The 18,107-nt window shown below is 43.4% G+C and overlaps 1 protein-coding gene and 1 long non-coding RNA gene across 12 annotated transcripts in view; one reads left to right on the top strand and one right to left on the bottom strand.

Annotated features, from left to right (window-relative positions):
- GATAD2B (GATA zinc finger domain containing 2B) overlaps positions 1-18,107 on the top strand; it is a 118,863-nt gene that overhangs the window by 39,599 nt on the left and 61,157 nt on the right. The gene's annotated exons all lie outside the window — the stretch shown is intronic.
- On the bottom strand, positions 681-17,492 carry LOC144331139 (uncharacterized). The gene is made up of 2 exons (XR_013398079.1): positions 16,493-17,492; positions 681-727 (listed from the first exon to the last, which is right to left on the bottom strand). It is a non-coding gene; the product is annotated as an uncharacterized LOC144331139 (long non-coding RNA).

Raw genomic sequence — 18,107 nt, forward strand, 5'->3', positions numbered from 1 at the left:
GCCTAGGAGCAATAGGCTGTATACCATCTAGGTTTAAGTACACTTTACGATGTTCACACAACAATGAAATCGCCTAATCATGTATTTTTCAGAATGTATCCCTGTTGTTAAGCAACACATAACTGTATGTTAAAATGGGGACAAAGATTTAGCAAGTTATTTATAAAATTTGTAAAGGGCAAACATAAAGACTGTTTTTGCCAGTTTATGATATTACTGAGTTTTTGTTAAATGTTTGGTTCTGTGAAGTTTGTATTTCTTTTGCAGGAGTACCTTTAAGCTTTCAGTTGCAGTTAATTTGAACTCTGTTGCCTAAGCCTAGATAATCACCTCTTTTCTTATGCTATTGTTTGTGATTTGATCCTCCCAGATATCATTTATCAAATTATTTTTATATCTAGGTTGTACATCTTTAGTCCTACTTTTTTTTTTTTTTTTTGGAGATGGAGTCTTGCTCTGTTGCCCAGGCTGGAGAGCAGTGGTGCAGTCTTGGCTCACTGCAAGCTCTGCCTCCGGGTTTCACGCCATTCTCCTGCCTCAGCCTCCCGAATAGCTGGGACTGCAACCACCCGCCACCACACCCGGCTAATTTTTTTGTATTTTTAGTAGAGACGGGGTTTCACCATGTCGGCCAGGCTGCTCACAAACTCCTAACCTCAGGTGATCCACCCGCCTCTGCCTCCCAACTCCCAAAGGGATTGCAAGCGTGAGCCACCATGTCCAGCCCCTTTTCTTAAATTTAAATATTTTTCCTTTACTTGTCACTGACTTGAAGCTCATGTCCTTAGCTTTTCAGAAGTAGTCCTAGGTGAATTTATATCTGAGTAGAGATCATACATGCCTGTCAGAGAGTTTATATGTTTTTACTTCCATCGTATTTGGCTAATATTTTCTTTGATCCAGTGGGTAAAGTGGAGACTGGCAAGGCAAGCATGGTTACCCTTACCCTGGAGAACTGAGCTCTTGAGTGTTTGCTGAGAAATGCTCAAGGCAGCATGGTATAGTGGAAAGTGTATGGGCTTTGGAGCCAGCCTCTAATTGTGAGCTGTATGAGTGACTTCATTTAAGCTTTTTAAAATTTCTCTGAATTAATTTCCTTATCCAGAAAATGGAGAACAGGGCCGGGCACATTGCCTCACACCTGTAACCTTAGCACTTTGGGAGGCCAAGGTGGGGGGATCACTTCAGGCCAGGAGTTTGAGACCAGCCTGGCCAACTGGTGAAACCCCGTCTCTACTAAAAATACAAGTAGCTGGGCATGGTGGCAGGTCCATGTAATCCCAGCTGCTTGAGAGGTTGAGGCAGGAGAATCGCTTCAACCCAGGAGGTGCAGGTTGCAGTGAGCTGAGATCGCACCATTGCACTCCAGCCTGGGCAACAGAGCGAGACCGTCTCAAAATGAATGAATGAATGAATGAATGAATGAATGAATGCGGAGAAAAGATCCTACCTTCCTGGCTTAGTGCATTAAATGCTCAGTGAATGTAGATCTTTTTCTTAACTTTAGATAATTTGGTACTCTTTAGGGTATCACAACTTGATTAATATTTACCAAGAGGAAGTTTTTTTGTTTTTGTTTTTGTTTTTTTTTTGAGGTGAAGTCTCGCGCTTGTCCCCCAGGCTGGAGTGCAGTGGCGCGATCTTGGCTCACTGCAGCCTCGTCCTCCCAGGTTCAAGCAATTCTCCTGCCTCAGCCTCTCGAGTAGCTGGGATTATAGGCGCCTGCCATCACACCTGGCTACTTTTTTTTTGAGGTGGAGTCTCGCTCTGTCACCCAGGCTGGAGTGCAGTGGAGCGATCTCGGCCCACTGCAAGCTTGGTCTCCCAGGTTCACGTCATTCTCCTGCCTCAGCTTACCGAGTAGCTGGGACTACAGGCACCCGCCACCACCACGCCCGGCTAATTTTTTTGTAGTTTTAGTAGAGACAGGGTTTCACCGTGTTAGCCAGGATGGTCTCGATCTCCTGACCTCGTGATCCGCCTGCCTCGGCCTCCCAAAGTGCTGGGATTACAGGTGTGAGCCACCGCGCTGGGCCTTGCCCGGCTAATTTTTGTATTTTTAGTAGAGATGGGGTTTCACCATGTTGGCCAGGCTGGTGTCGAACTCCAGACCTCGGGTGGTCTGCCTGCCTCGGCCTCCCAAAGTGCTGGGATTATAGGCGTGAGCCACCGCCCCTGGCGAAGAGTAGGTATTTTTAAATTTAGTTTTCACCTCACACAATTAAGTACTTCGGTTTTTGGTGAGTATGATTTAGCTGAAAAGAGTAGGGTCTCTGCCTACTATATAGTTCTTAATTTTCCAAGGCCCTGAAGATACCTGTTGGCTTGAGAGCATCTGTAGTACCTCTGGACTACTAATCAATCCAACACATAGAGGGAGATACAGTAAACGTAGAGTACTGCCTCAGCCTCCACAATGTTGAGGATTTAACTCATGGCAATCAGTGGTAATCGCTGCAGACAACTTAATTGTATCTAAGCTTTTTGTATTAAAAACGGATAAAAAAAATGACCAGTGCAGTCAGATGTATTCAGCAGACTTACTTGGGAATGATCTTTGAATGGTTGTTAAAAAATAGACAATCCTACTTACCCTCATCAACATGGAACCTAGTGAGCTTCAGTTTAAAATTCATAATTGTTTTCCTGTGGAAATGTGATGAGTGAGAAGAAGTAATCTATTTTGCTTGCCACATTTATCATGTTTACCTTTATGTTGTAAAATGATAGCATTGTCTAGATCTGGATACCTCTGATGGTCTCCTATTAAGAGCACCTTATTGTGACTGAGATAGTACAGTATCAACCACTTGAAGCTCAGCTTGTGTTGTAGATAAAATATTTTCCTTTGTAGTTTGTAAATTGTTGAATTTCTTATGCCAGTGGCCAGTACTACCTAGTTTCGATTTAGCTCAGTGTTAATTTTCTGAAAATTGAAGTTAATATTATATGACTAAGGAAAATTTTTATTTAGAAATAATATTTTTGAGTAGGGTGAAGATTATTTTTCTCCGTATTTGCTAGAAACTTTAATATTTGAGAAGAACAAGGGCTTTGGGAGAGACTATGATGGAGGCAGTAATTATGATGTGAGTTTCAGAGGTCCAAATGAGGCAAGCATTTGGAATGATGTATTGATGGGAGATACCAGTTGAAAAATAAGAAAATCCCTCCCCTCCTTGTTATTCCTTGTTACAATTTATAACTAGATGATCAGATAGACAAAGATCCTAGAGCAAAGGTCCTCAGCCAGTAGATCTCCAAGAAAACAATTACCATTGCCTTTCTTCCTCTTTGGTTTGCTTAGATTTCTTCCCCACTATTTTCTGACCGTATATCAGCACTTTGGGGAAGTGAAAAGTCCTTATAAAATGATTGGAACCAGTTGCTCTAAAACAGAAAAGGGAAAGTTAATCAGAGACCAGGCTTAGATATGTCTAGCATCTGGATTTGTCTATAGAATGAAATCGGAATGTGTGTGTGGTAAGTGGAATATGGTAGGTGAGGAGGTGCTAGAATGGAAAAAGTAGTGTTCTAGCTGTGACACAGGAAAGTGGAATGATATTGCAATCATACTATGGTTGGGCTTAAACCATTAAAAAATTTTTTAATTGCAGTAAAATATACATAACAAAGGCCTAAGCTGTTTTTAAAGAAATGTGCATGTACTATCTTGACTACTTTGCTGTGAAACCTTGCTACGATATGTGTTAGGTGCGGATTCAACTGCCCTGAATGGTGTCAATGGATAGGGTTAAATCAGATGTCCTACCTGTAGGACAGCTTCAGGAAAGAAGAAAAATAAGTGAATACACCTGCTGTCTTATTAGTACCTGTTCCCTAGCACTAGCAGTAGGGATAAAGAAAAGAAGTTTGGTGGGTGGTATGTCTTCATTTTGTTGTAATTTGGATTGTGCTTTGGTATTGATGCTGCGATTTCCTATCTGGAATGTTGGCTTTGGAAACTAAACAGTTAAAGCATCATGATTTGAGAGGAAACTAGCTTTCATTCATGAAGGCAAAGTTTGGCACTAGGCCACAATAATGGGGGGATAGTTAGGGTGGGGAGACTAACAGACTTTTTTGTACCACAAATGACTTTTAAAAATTAAGAGATAATTCCATGTCCTGAGGTTATAAACCGGCTACAACTGGTTTTTCTCTCCCTCCCTCCTGCCCCCGCTAGGCATCATGGGTAAAAGTAAGCATCCCCCTGTTTCTTTTGTTTAATATAACAGTACGCCATGTGATTGGCAGGGCAGTGCCCGCTTGGAGACCGGGTTTGTGCAGGTCTCTCAAGGGGGCTGGCACGCATGGGGGCCACCTCTGTGCTACAGAAAGAGCTTCTCTTATGGTAGAAAAGAGACGATGGAAAAGAGAAAGAAAGGGGACCCTCCACACACACAAGACCCTCCACACACACACACACACACACTCACTCACACACACACACACGAAAAAAACCTAAACCCATCTCATTATTTTCCTCCTTTTCCTGTTCTCTTTCCCTATTTCTTATCTCTCACACTTTTCTGGAAGCTAGAGGAGGGAACAGAAAAATGTATACCTGTAAGTACTTTTAACTGTCTTGCCCTCCCCGCCCCTTATTTTTCTTTGCTAAAAGCGGAAACTCGAAATCTCTTTGAGTTATTCCTGGTGGTTTTCGGCTATGTGTAGAAGGTAATATGCTGAGGTTTCTAATGGGATTGAAGTAATAAACACTGTTGCTTTAAAAAATTCTGTTGCAGAATTATTGTTTCTCATACAAAGCTCCTTTCTGTTTGGATCTTCTTTCTGTCTGCTTCATCCATTGCTATAATGGTAAGGGTCTCTGACTTCTGGTTGTCTTCAAGCTGAAGCAATAAGGAGAATGTTACATTAAGGTTTTCTCTTTCTCCCTCCCCACCCTTTTTAAAAATTTCTTTTGTCTGTAGCAGTGATGGTTCTAGCTCCCCCTTACCCTTTCTGCCCCTCCCCTTTTCCATGTCAGCTCCAGCCCTGCTCTGTGAATGGAGTCAACCAGCTGACTGAGTGTTGGCATCATGCCAGGGGCTGCAAAGCAGTGAGAATGTGCGCGCGCTCGTGTGTGTAAGTGTATACAGAACACAAAGGGAAAGGCCTGCAGTCTAGGAAATCACAGGCCATTATATAAGGAAGTCTGCGTCATCTCTGCTTGCTTGGGCTGATGGACAAGGAGAGAGGGAAGGCTTAGAGCAAGAAAAATACCTTTTTGACACACCCACGCGTACACTTTTTTCCTTGCTGTCTTAGAAAAAAAGGTATTTGTGTTGTGGCTAAACAAGAGAGCTTCTGTGTGCAGGTGGTATTGACCATGTTCCTAGTGGAAGTAGTAATCGTCCTGGATCTCTTTTTTTTTTTTTTTTTTTTTTGGGAGACAGGGCCTCTCTCTGTCACCCAAGCTGGAGTGGAGTGATATGATCATGGCTCACTGAAGCCTCGACCTCCTGGGTTCAAGCTGTCCTCCCAGCTCAGCCTCTTGAGTACCTGGGACGACTGTAGGCGTGCACCACCACACCTGGCTAATTTTTGTATTTTTTATTGAAATGGGATCTTCCTATGTTGTCCAGGCTGGTGGCTCTCTTCTTTCTGTTCGCATTCAAAGGTGTGTGTGCTTGAGGAAAGAATGATTAAAAGAGGAATGCCTCCTGGATTTTACAGCTGTAGTTTGTTAAGATACTTAGGGGTTGGGAGCAAGGAGGCAGGGGACAGGCCACACTGTGTGTGTGGTTTTTTTTTTTTTTTTTTTAAAGACAGTCTCACTTGGTAACCCAGGCTGGAGTGCAGTGGTGCGATCTGCAACCCCCGCCTCCCAGGTTCAAGTGATTTTCAAGTGCCTCTGCCTCCTGAGAAGCTGAGATTACAGGTGCCCACCACCACACCCAGCTAATTTTTGTAATTTTTTTTTTTTTTAGTAGAGACAGGGTTTCACCATGTTGGTCAGGCTGGTCTCGAACTCCTGACCTCAAGTCATCCGCCCGCCCCTGCCTCCCATGGTGCTGAAATTACAGGCGTGAGCCACTGCACTTGGCCTACTGTTTCTAATAATTCAGAATTGCCAAGGGTACAAGGGTGGGTGGGGGAAAGGGGTTGTTCTTAAGGAGAAGCAAAAAGCCAGATAAATAGAGTGAGTAATATCTATTAGCTACTCATTTGAGACTCCCCCGCTTTTTTCTTTATTTTTTGTTTTCTGTTTAGTATGATATTATCAAAATGCAGTATTCTTTCCCTGCCATCTGCCAGAGTTAGAATTGTGCAAAAGGACAGTCAGACAGCACATGGAAGGAAGGAAAAATTAGAGATTGTTCTGAGTGTCCATACATTGCAAGTGTTACAATTTTGGGGTTCAGTTGTGGTGATTGTATCTTTCATTGGCAATTAGGGAGTCAGCATTCATTTAGAAATTATAATTCTGCTCAGTTTAGTATGATGTCTTTTTTTTTTTTGGAGACAGTGTCTCGCTCTGTTGCCAGGCTGGAGTGCAGTGGTGCAATGTTGGCTCACTGCTGCCTCTGACTCCTGGGTTCAAACGATTCTCTTGCCTCAGCCTCCTGAGTAGTTGGGACTACAGGCCTGCGCCACCATGCCCAGCTAATTTTTGTATTTTTAGTAGAGATGGGGTTTTCACCATGTTGGCCAGGATGGTCTCGATCTCTTGCCCTCATCCACCCATCTTGACTTTCCCTAGTTCTGGGATTACAGGTGTGAGCCACCGCACCCTGCCTTTCTTTTCTTAAATTCTTTTTAAGAATTTAAAATTTAATTGATGTCTTTTCTTAAATTCTCTTTATGTGCTTCCTAGGTGTGTGATATTTATGAAGCAGCTTTTGTGTTAGGTGGAAATGAGAAAGTATATTAAAGAATAAAGTATGGGGCCGAGAGCAGTGGCTCACGCCTGTAATCCCAGCACTTTGGGAGGCCGAGGTAGGTGGATCACATGAGGTCAGGAGTTTGAGATCAGCCTGGCCAACATGGCGAAACCTCATCTCTACTAAAAATACAAAAGTTGGTCAGGTGCGGTGGTTCACACCTGTAATCGCAGCACTTTGGGAGGCCGAGGCGGGCGGATCATGAGGTCAGGAGGAAAGAGACCATCCTGACTAACACAGCGAAACCTCGTCTCTACTGAAAATAGAAAAAAATTAGCCGGGCGTGGTGGCATGCGCCTGTAGTCCCAGCTACTTGGGAGTCTGAGGCAGGAGAGTTGCTTGAACCTGGGAGGCGGAGGTTGCAGTGAGACAACATTGCACCACTGTACTGCAGCCTGGGTGACAGAGCAAGACTCTGTCTAAAAAAAAAAAAACAAAAACGTAGCCAGGCATGGTGGTAGACACCTGTAATCCCAACTACTCGGGAGGCTGAGGCAGAAGAGTTTCTGGAACCTGGGAGGTGGAAGTTGCAGTGAGCTGAGATTGCACCACTACACTCCAGCCTGGGCGACACAGCAATACTCTGTCTCTAAATAAATAAATAAATAAATAAAAATAAAGTATGGGTCATACTGTTACAGTTGGTTTTATGTGAGTTTATTTTTGCTTCTGACCATTCAGAATAACAGCACTGATGGGGAGAGTTTGGAATGGGAGGGAACTTGCAAACTATCCTATAGTAAGAGTTTTTATCAGGTTGCAGTCTAAAGGAAGTTCCTTAATTTGATTGGGAACGTGTATATTTTTGTTAAAGCCTGTAAATTTCTCTTCTTGCCACATCTTTACAAGCAATAGTCTTTGAATGTCTGTATTTTTTGGTGTAAATATCTGTGCTTTTTTTCCTTTTGTTAGGAAGTGAATACGAGGTTATTACTTTCTTTAAGGATTGTAGGATGAGCTGGGCACAGTGGCTCACACCCGTAATCCCAGCACCTTGGGAGACCAAGGCTGAATTGCTTGAGCTCAGGAGTTTGAGACCAGCCTGGGCAACATAGGGAGCCACCATCTTTACAAAAAATTAGTGGTGGCATGTGCCTGTGGTCCTAGCTACTCGGGAGGCTGGGGTGGGAGGCTGCCGTGAGCCAGGATTGCACCACTTCACTCTAGCCTGGACAACAAAAGTGAGACCGTGTCTCAAAAAAAAAAAAGAAAAAAAAGATTGCAGGATGGGACCTACCAGAATGGTTGTTCTGCTTATTCCCCAGGCTGCCTGCAATTATTTCCCCACCCCAAGTAGCTGGAACCCACTTTTCTAAGTCCCTTTATAAGTAAACTAAGGAGTATTATTTCCTAATCTGTTGAATACTGAAAGACAAAATAGCAACAGACCAAACTTGCTACAACCTAGAGGCTAGGTAAAGATTCATTCATTGTTGTTGTGGGATTCCCTAGTTCTTAGAAGTAATAATTACCGTTTTTGTTTTGTTTAAGTTTTTTTTTAGTGGAGTCTCACTTTGTTGCCTAGGCTGAAATGCAGTGGCGTGATCTCAGCTCACTGCAACCTCTACCTCCTGTGTTCAAGTGATCCTCCCACCTCAGCCTCCCAAGTAGCTGGGATTATAAGCATGTGCCACCACACCCAGCTAATTTTTGTATTTTTAGTAGAGACGGGGTTTCACCATGTTGGTCCAGCTGGTCTGGAACTTCTGAGCTCAAGCTGTTGCCCCACCTCAGCCTCCCAGAGTGCTGGGATTACAGGCATGAGCCACATGCCCAGCAACATCCTTTATTTTTACCTTTTCTCTTGATGTTAGGAGCCAGATTAGTAAGGATAATCTTAGTGATTAAGTAGTCGTAATCAGCAAGGCATAAACCAGTATCTTCTCTTAACGGATAGATTTTTTTTTTTTTTTTTTAACTCTCATAGGCCTTAATAGCTGTTTAGGAGTGGCTGAAGAGTAGTTTTGAACTGTATGTGAAATCTGCCCTTTGGCCACGTCTGTCCCTTTAATTTTATTTATTTATTAGAGACAGGATCTCTCTCTGTTGCCCAGGCTGGAGTTCAGTAGCGTGATCATAGCACACTGCAGCCTTGAACTCCTGGGCTCAAGTGATCCTCTTGCCCCAGCCTCCCAAGTAGCTAAGACTGACTATAGGCATGTCACCATGCCTGGCTAATTTTGTTGTTATTATTTTTGGTAGAGACAGAGGCTCACCGTTTTGCCCAGGCCAGTCTCAAACTCCTGGCCTTAAGCAGTCCTTCTGCCTCAGCCCCCTGAACTGCTGGAATTATGGGCATGGGCCAGTGCAAAGAATCTTTCATTCTAATACCACCTGTTCTTTTTTTCTTTTTTGAGGCAGATTCTCTCCTCTCACCCAGGCTGGAGTGAAGTGGTGTGATCTTGGCTCACTGCAACCTCCACTCGCCACCCTCCCCTCGTCAGGTTCAAGCAATTCTCCTGCCTCAGCCTCCCGCGTAGCTGGAATTATAGGCGCCTGCCACCATGCCCAGCTAATTTTTGTATTTTTAGTAGAGACGGGGTTTCACCATGTTGGCCAGGCTGGTCTTGAACTCCTGACGTCAGGTGATCTGCTCGCCTTGGCCTCCCAAAGTGTTGGGATTACAGGCATGAGCCACCGCTCCTGACTAATATCACCTGTTCTAAATGATTGTCCGGCAGATTTGCTTTTGTGTAACATGTCAGAACTTATGTGCTGATTTATAAGGTGACAGGAGGAGAAAGCTGTTTATCTCCTGTTCATTACCTTTAGGCAGCACACTCCAACTTGTCACATTTAAGCAAAGCGACCTTTACAATCCTTGGTGCATATTACTAAACAGTATGTTACCCACTGCAAGGTCATCTAGGCTCTTTCATTCAAGAATGTGAGCCAGAGGTTAGTGTAGTAAACTCAGTGATACAGAGAAGACACTGTAAGAGCATGTAAACAATAATAGTGTTTCATAAGAATTACTCTCTTACCAGTCTGGTTGGATCAGAAACCAAAAGTGACAATATAGATAGTATGATGGTTAAGAACATTGACTCTTTTTTTTTTTTTTTTTTTGAGGCGGAGTCTTCACTCTGTCGCCCAGGCTGGAGTGCAGTGGCACCATCTCGGCTCACTGCAAGCTCCGCCTCCCGGGTTCGCGCCATTCTCCTGCCTCAGCCTCCCGAGTAGCTGGGACTACAGGCGCCCACCACCGCGCCCGGCTAATTTTTTTTGTATTTTAGTAGAGACGGGGTTTCACCATGTTAGCCAGGATGGTCTCGATCTCCTGACCTCGTGATCCGCCCACCTCGGCCTCCCAAAGTGCAGGGATTACAGGCGTGAGCCACCGCGCCCGGCCAAGAACATTGACTCTTAGGTAAGACAGTCCTGTGTTTTAACCAGACTCAGCCATTTAAGGACTGTGAAATCTTTTTTTTTTTTTTTTTGAGACGAAGTTTCACTCTGTTGCCCAGGCTGGAATGTAGTGGCGCCATCTCAGCTCACTGCACTCTCTACCTCCTGGGTTCAAGTGATTCTCCTGTCTCAGCCTACTGAGTAGCTGGGACTACAGGCACGCGCCACCCCACCCGGCTAATTTTTATATTTTTTAGTAGAGACGGGGTTTCACTATATTGGTCAGCCTGATGTCAAACTCCTGACCTCACGATGCACCTGCCTCGACCTCTCAAAGTGCTGGGATTACAGGCATGAGCCACTGCGCCTGGCCTGGACTGAAATCGTATAAAGTTACTCAGTTTATCTGTTTTTCTTTTCTCTGTAACAGGAGGATAATTAATCGCCAGAGGTTCTAAGTGACATAATGCATTGTGAAGCACTTTAGCACAATGCCTAGCACATAGTAAGAGCTCAGTGAATGTTAGCAAGATAGATATTCTTATCTGTTGGGTTCGTTTATACTATTTTCATTGTTTTTACTAGTTTCTTTTATCCAGCTTGTGGCTTTTTTTTTTTTTTTTCTCTACCTTTTTTTTTTTTTTTTTTTTTTAAACTGATGGTAGGTCTTTGACTGGGTTGATTGACCTGTATCTAGATCAGGAGTCAGCAGACTATAGCTGCTGCTTGTTTTGGTAAAAAAAAATTTGTTGAAACACAGCCACACCCACTTGATTACAAAAGCAGAGTTTAGTACTTGCCCCACAAAGTCTAAAATATTATTATCTGGCCGGGCGCGGTGGCTCACGCCTGTAATCCCAGCACTTTGGGAGGCCGAGGCGGGTGGATCACAAGGTGAGGAGATCGAGACCACGGTGAAACCCCGTCTCTACTAAAAATACAAAAAATTAGCCGGCCGCAGTGGCGGGGGCCTGCAGTCCCAGCTACTCTGGAGGCTGAGGCAGGAGAATGGCGTGAACCCGGGAGGCGGAGCTTGCAGTGAGCCGAGATCGCACCACTGCACTCCAGCCTGGGGGACAGAGCGAGACTCCGTCTCAAAAAAAAAAAAAAAAAAAAAAAAAAATTATTATCTGGTCGTCTACAGAAGAAATTTATAAGACCCCCCCCCATGGTTGAGATCAAGCTTGTCCAACCCACAACTCGTGGGCTGCATGTGACCCAGGACAGCTTTGAATGCGGCTCAACACAAATTCAGAAACTTTCTTAAAACGTGAGATTTTTTTTTTTCTTCCAGCTTATCAGCTATCTTTAGTGTTAGTGTATTTTAGGTGTGGCCCAAGACAGTTCTTCTTCCACTGTGGCCCAGGGAAGCCAAAAGATTGGATACCCTGGTCTAATCAAGAGTCTTTTTTTTCTGGAAAAGTGACCCGTGAAGCAAGTTCTAGAAATCAAAAGAGAAATAATTAGACTAAATTTGGCTGGACGTGGTGGCTCATACCTGTAATTCCAGCACTTTGGGAGGCCCAGGCAGGAGGATCACTTGAACCCAGGAGCTTGAGACGAGCCTGCTTACAAGAAAAAATGGGCATGGTGTCATGTTCCTATAGTCCCAGTTAGTTGGGAGGCTGAAGTGGGAAGATTGATTGAGCTGTGATAGAGCCCCTGCGTTCCAGCCTGGGTGACAGAGCAAAACCCTGTTTCAAAAATAAATAAATGACCCTCTTTCAAAAATAAATAGGCTGGGCGCAGTGGCTCACACCTGTAATCTCAGCACTTTGGGGGGCCAAGGCGGGTGGATCACCTCATGTCTGGAGTTCAAGACCAGTCTGAGCAATATGGTGAAACCCTGTCTCTGCTGAAAATACAAAAATTAGCTGGGCATGGTGACATGCGCCTATAGTCCCAGCTGCTTGGGAGACTGAGACAGGAGAATTGCTTGAACCTGGGAGGTGGAGGTTGCAGTGAGCCAAGATTGCGCCACTGCACTCCAGCCTGGGCGACAGAGGGAGACTCTGTCTCAAAACCAAAAACAACAACAAAAAACCCAAAAAATAAATACATAAAAATTAAAAAATAGACTAGACTTACATGGACTAGAAGGAATTAATCATTTCAGATTTTTAGGAATAGGGTTATATAGAAGGGAGGGTCCGTTAACATGACTAATAAGCATTAGGTGAAGTGAAGTACCATTTGAAGTTGGTTAGGCAATAACAGCACTTATTTTTATTCTCTTAGGGGCACTTCATAGTAGTGTGTTGTCTTAGTCCATTTTCTGTTGCTATAACCTGAGACTGGGTAATTTATAAAGAAAATAAATATTTCTTTTCCTTCCCTCCCTACCTTTTTTTTTTTTTTTGGAGACGGAGTGTTGCTCTGTCTCCCAGGCTGGAGTGCAGTGGCACGATTTTGGCTCGCTGCAAGCTCAGCCTCCTGGGTTCAAGCGATTCTCCTGCCTCAGCCTCCCAAGTAGCTGGGACTACAGGCATGCGCCACCACGCCCAGCTAATTTTTGTATTTTTAGTAGAGATGGGGTTTCACCATGTTGACCAGCATGGTCTCAGACGATCTCTTGACCTCGCAATCCACCCGCCTCGGCCTCCCAAAGTGCTGGGATTACAGGCATGAGCCACCACACCCTGTCCCCTCCCTACCTTTCTTCCTTTCCTCTTTCCTTTTTATTTCTTCTCTGTCACCCAGGCTGGAGTGCAGTTGTGCAATCATAGCTTATTGTAGCCTTGAACTCCTAGGCTTAAGCAATCCTCCTGCCTCAGCCTCTCAAGTAGCTAGAACTACAGGTGTGCACCTCTGCACCCAACTAAATTGCTTAAAAAATGTTTTTGTAGAGATAGGGTCTCACTGTGTTGCCTAGGCTGGATTGGAGCTCCTGGAGTCAAGCAATATACCCACCTTGGCCTCTCAAAGTGCTGGGGTTACAGGCATGAGCCACCATGACCAGCCCCAAGACATTTATTTCTTACGGTTCTGGAGGCTGGAAAATCCAGGGTCAAGGGGCCATATCTGCTGAGGGCCTTGTTGCTGGTGGGGACTCTGCAGAGTCCCAGAGTGCCACAGGGCATCACATGGTGAGGGGACTCATGAAGAGACAGTCACATTGGCTTTTATTACAGACCCACTCTTGTGATAACTAGCCCATTCTCTAAATAACCCATTAATCTGAGAATGACTCAGGCACTTCCTAAAGGTCTTGCCTCTCAACACGCCTGCATTAGGCACCAAATATCCAACAGATGAACTTTTGGGGGACACATTCAAATCGTTCTGTGGTATTAAGGGAAGTACAAAGAAGAGAGATTTGCTATCAAGTAGTTTGCATTAAACTTGGAAATAAATATGAATTGGTAGGTTACCTATTAAGCAAGTGTGTTAGAGTAGCCTAGTAATTTTCAAAGTGTAGTCTGTGGAATCGTAGAGAATAGACCCCCTTTCATGGCATCTGTGAGATCAGAATAGTTTCATAATAATAATACTAAGGCATTATTTACCTTCCTCACTGTGTTAACATTTGCAGTGATATCCAAAAGCAGTGCTGATTAAAACTCCTGAAACGTTAGCATAACCACGAGCAATAATGCCAGACTACTAGCAGGCATTGTATTCTTTATTGCCATGCAGTGTAAATTTGCAGTAAAAAAAAAAAATATATATATATATATATATATAGTTTTATTTAAGAATGTTCTTGATGAAGCAGTAAAAATTAATTTTATTTAATCTTGACCTTTCAGTACTTGGCTTTTGAATATTTTGTGTGATAAAATGGGAGGCACTCAAAAAACATTTCTGTTACATATTGAAGTACTGTGGTTGTCTAAGGAAAAGTACTTGTACAGTTATTTGGGTTTCCAGCTAACGAGTTGCCTTCTTCATAGAACAGCATTTTCACTTGATGAAAGAATAAGCAACAAAGTACGTTATTTAGACTTGGGTATTTGGCAGACGCTGTCTTGAAAATTTTCAAGGAAAACAACTGACTCTATTTTTGCCCAGTGATAAAATTAAAGCAAAAATGAGAATTTTGGAAAGTTTATATACTCCACCATGAGACTGTCCACTTCCCAGTTTTGTGATTTTTTTATTTTTTACATTATGTAATATGTCAACCTTTGAAAGATCTGCATGACTTGGTGAACTAGAATTTTTCAAATGACCAATATATGATGTGACAAAATCAGATTTGGGTAAGAGGTCCACTCAAAGTATAAAGTAGACAAATGTATTTTAATGTAATAATGCAAAAAGTTCATTGATAGGGTTTCTGAGTTCACATTTGCTGCTAACCTTATGTGGGATACACACATATACACAGGTTTGAGTATCCCTTATCTAAAATGCTGGAAATCAGAAGTATTTCCAATTTTGAATTTTTTTGGATTTTGGGATATTTCCGTGTACATAGTGAGGTATCATGGGGGTGAGACTCAAGCCTAAACACAAATTGATTTGTTTCATATGTACCTTAAACATACAGCTTGAAGGTAATTTTATAACAACATTTTGTGCGTAAAGCAAAGTTTTGACTGCATTTTGAACGCAAATAACTGCATTTTGGTGTGGAATTTTTTCACATTTTGAAGTACTTTGGATTTTTTCTTTTTTTTGAGAGAGTCTCGCTCTGTCGCCCAGGCTGGAGTGTGGTGGCGCGATCTCTGCTCACTGCAAGCTCCGCCTCCCGGGTTCACGTCATTCTCCTGCCTCAGCCTCCCTAGTAGCTGGGACCATAGGTGCCCACTACCATGCCCGGCTAATTTTTTGTATTTTTTTAGTAGAGACAGGGTTTCAGTGTGTTAGCCAGAATGGTCTTGATCTCCTGACCTCAGGATCCGCCCGCCTTGGCCTCCCAAAGTGCTGGGATTACAGGCGTGAGCCACCACGCCCAGCCGGAATTTTTCTCTTTTTAGTAAAAAGTAGAGGGTGACCAGGTGCAGTGGCTCATGCCTGTAATCCCAGCACTTTGGGAGGCCAAAGCAGGTGGATCTTTTGAGGCCAGGAGTTCAAGACCAGCCTGGCCAACATGATGAAGCCCTCTCTCTACTAAAAATACAAAACATTAGCTGGGCATGGTGGCAGGCGCCTATAATCCCAGCTACTCAGAAGGCTGAGGCAGGAGAATTGCTGCTTGAATCTGGGAGGCAGTGGTTGCAGTGAGCCGAGATCGTACCTGGATGACAGAGCCAGACTCCATCTCAAAAAAAAACAAAAAAAAAACAAAAAAAAAACAAAAAAGAAGGGTAGAGACAGGGTTTTTCCATGTTGCCCCAGCTGGTCTTGAACTCCTGGGCTCAAGTGATCTGCCACCTCAGCCTCCCAAAGTGCTAGGATTATAGGCGTGAGTCACCATACCTGACCCAATTTAGATTTTCTGATTAGGGATCTTCAAGGGGTACGCACATATGCAAATACAGATATAGAAAAAGATATGGATGTTATGTGTGTATGCATGCATTTTATTTCCTTTTCTGAAAGGGCCTGGAAGTAGTGACACCAGCATAGCAGTGAGCACACCTGACACCAGATCTTGGTTTCGCAACACCATTCTCCAATAAGAGGAACCAGAGCTGCTTGGAGAAATGGCTAGGGCAGATAAAAAAAGATGTTGAACCTGGAACATCATGTGGGGACCAGAAACTAATAAATTGCCAAAAAAGTGATAGGGAGCCAACTTGAAGGAGCTTTCAATGGCTAGATCTAGGACAGTTTGAAAAACAAATAATGATAGTAGATTATAACCCATGGGGTAAAATAAATATGCATAAGTTTATGCTGCTATAAATAAATATGGGAAAGAAAACAATTGTTTTCTGCAGTGAAACTCAAGTTGATAAATAGGAAAGGAATGATGGAAACATTAGGCAGATACTACAGTAGTTGTTGCAGGCAAGAATTGTCTTTTTTTTTTTTTTTTTTGGAGACGGAGTCTCGCTCTGTTACCCAGGCTGGAGTGCAATGGCACTATCTCGGCTCACTGCAATCTTCACTTCCCAGGTTCAAGTGATTCTTCCCGCTCAGCCTCTCGAGTAGCTGGGGCTACAGGCACCTACCATCATGCCTGGCTAACTTGTATTTTTGTAGAGGGGGTTTCACCATGTTGGTCAGGCTGGTCTTGAACTCTTGACCTCAGGTGTTCTGCCTACCTTGGCCTCCCAAAGTGCTGGGATTACAGGCGTGAGCCACTGTGCCCAGCAAGAATGGTCTTTGTGGCCGGGCATGGTGGCTCAAGCCTGTAATCCCAGCACTTTGGGAGGCCGAGACGGGCGGATCACGAGGTCAGGAGATCGAGACCATCCTGGCTAACACGGTGAAACCCCGTCACTACTAAGAAATACAAAAAATTAGCTGGGCGAGGTGGCGGGCGCCTGTAGTCCCAGCTACGCGGGAGGCTGAGGCAGGAGAATGGCATAAACCCGGGAGGCGGAGCTTGCAGTGAGCTGAGATCCGGCCACTGCACTCCAGCCTGGGCGGCAGAGTGAGATTCCATCTCAAAAAAAAAACAAAAAAAAAAGAATTGTCTTTGTATGCTAAAATTAATATGTGGAATTTTGATTGGAGATAGGATATTTACATAGTGGCGTCTAAGTATCTCTCCATCATTATCAGTGGAGAAATCTATCAGATACCACCTTAATCAAGCAATTGAGTTAACATTACCAGTAATACAACATACTGACATCATGTACTTCCTGATACGATACACTGAAAAGGGCACATTACTTCTGTGATGCTCTCACCAAAAACACATAACCTCAGTCTGATTATGAGAAAACATCAGACAGACCCAAATTGAGGTGCACTTTTCAAAAGAACTGGTCACTATTCTTCAAAAGTATCAAGGTGAAGACAGACTAAGAAACTCACAGATTGGGAGGAGACCAAGGAAGGACACATGACAACTAAATGTGGGGTTGTAGATTGTGTCCTGGATCTGAAAAGAATATTAGGAGGGGCTGGGCATGGTTGCTTATACCTCTAATCCTAGCACATTGGGAGACTGAGGCAGGTGGATCATATGAGGTCAGGAGTTTGAGACTAACCTGGCCAGTGTGGTGCAACCCCATCTCTACTAAAAATATGAAACTAGCCAGGTATGGTGGTGCGTGCTTGTAGTCCGAGCTACTCAGGAGGCTGAAGCAGGAGAATGGCTTGAACCCAGGAGGCGGATGTTGCAGTGAGCCGAGATGGTGCCATTGCACTCCACCCTGGGTGACAGAGCAAGAATCAAAAAAAAAAAAAAAAAAGTATATAGTATATATATTAGTAGGAAAACTGGTGACGTGAATAAGATCTATAGAGTAGTTAATAAACACTGTTGTTTCCCGCTTTCAATAATTGTACTGTGTTTACATGTTAACATTTAGGGGAGCAAGGTGAAGAATATTTGGGGCTTCTGTAAGTCTAAAATTATTTCAAAATTTACAAAGTTTTAAAACATAAGTTTATTAAATACTTTAAATTTTTTAAAAAAGAACTCCTGCCTTCTTGTGTATCTGTGTGAGACCACATCCCCTCCACCCCGTCCCCCATACTTGTAACTAGAACAACATCACTGCACATTGAATGCAGAGGCAACTGTGAGAATCCAGCTGTCTACTATTGAGCCAGCCGTTAAAGAGATTTGTAAAGATATAAAACAATGCCACTTTTCTCACTAAATTGTTCTGTTATTTTGGAAAATATTTTTCATAAATAAGAATTTATGTTAACATGGAATGGGTTTGTTATTTTTAAATGAATTAATGTTTTTAAATTTTTTATTTTATTTTATTTATTTATTTTTTTGAGATGGAGTCTGGCTCTGTCCATCCAGTCTAGAGTGCAGTGGCACGATCTCAGCTCAGTGCAATCTCCACCCTC

The sequence above is a fragment of the Macaca mulatta genome, chromosome 1 (assembly GCF_049350105.2).
Source record: "Macaca mulatta isolate MMU2019108-1 chromosome 1, T2T-MMU8v2.0, whole genome shotgun sequence".
NCBI classification, from domain to species: Eukaryota; Metazoa; Chordata; class Mammalia; order Primates; family Cercopithecidae; genus Macaca; species Macaca mulatta.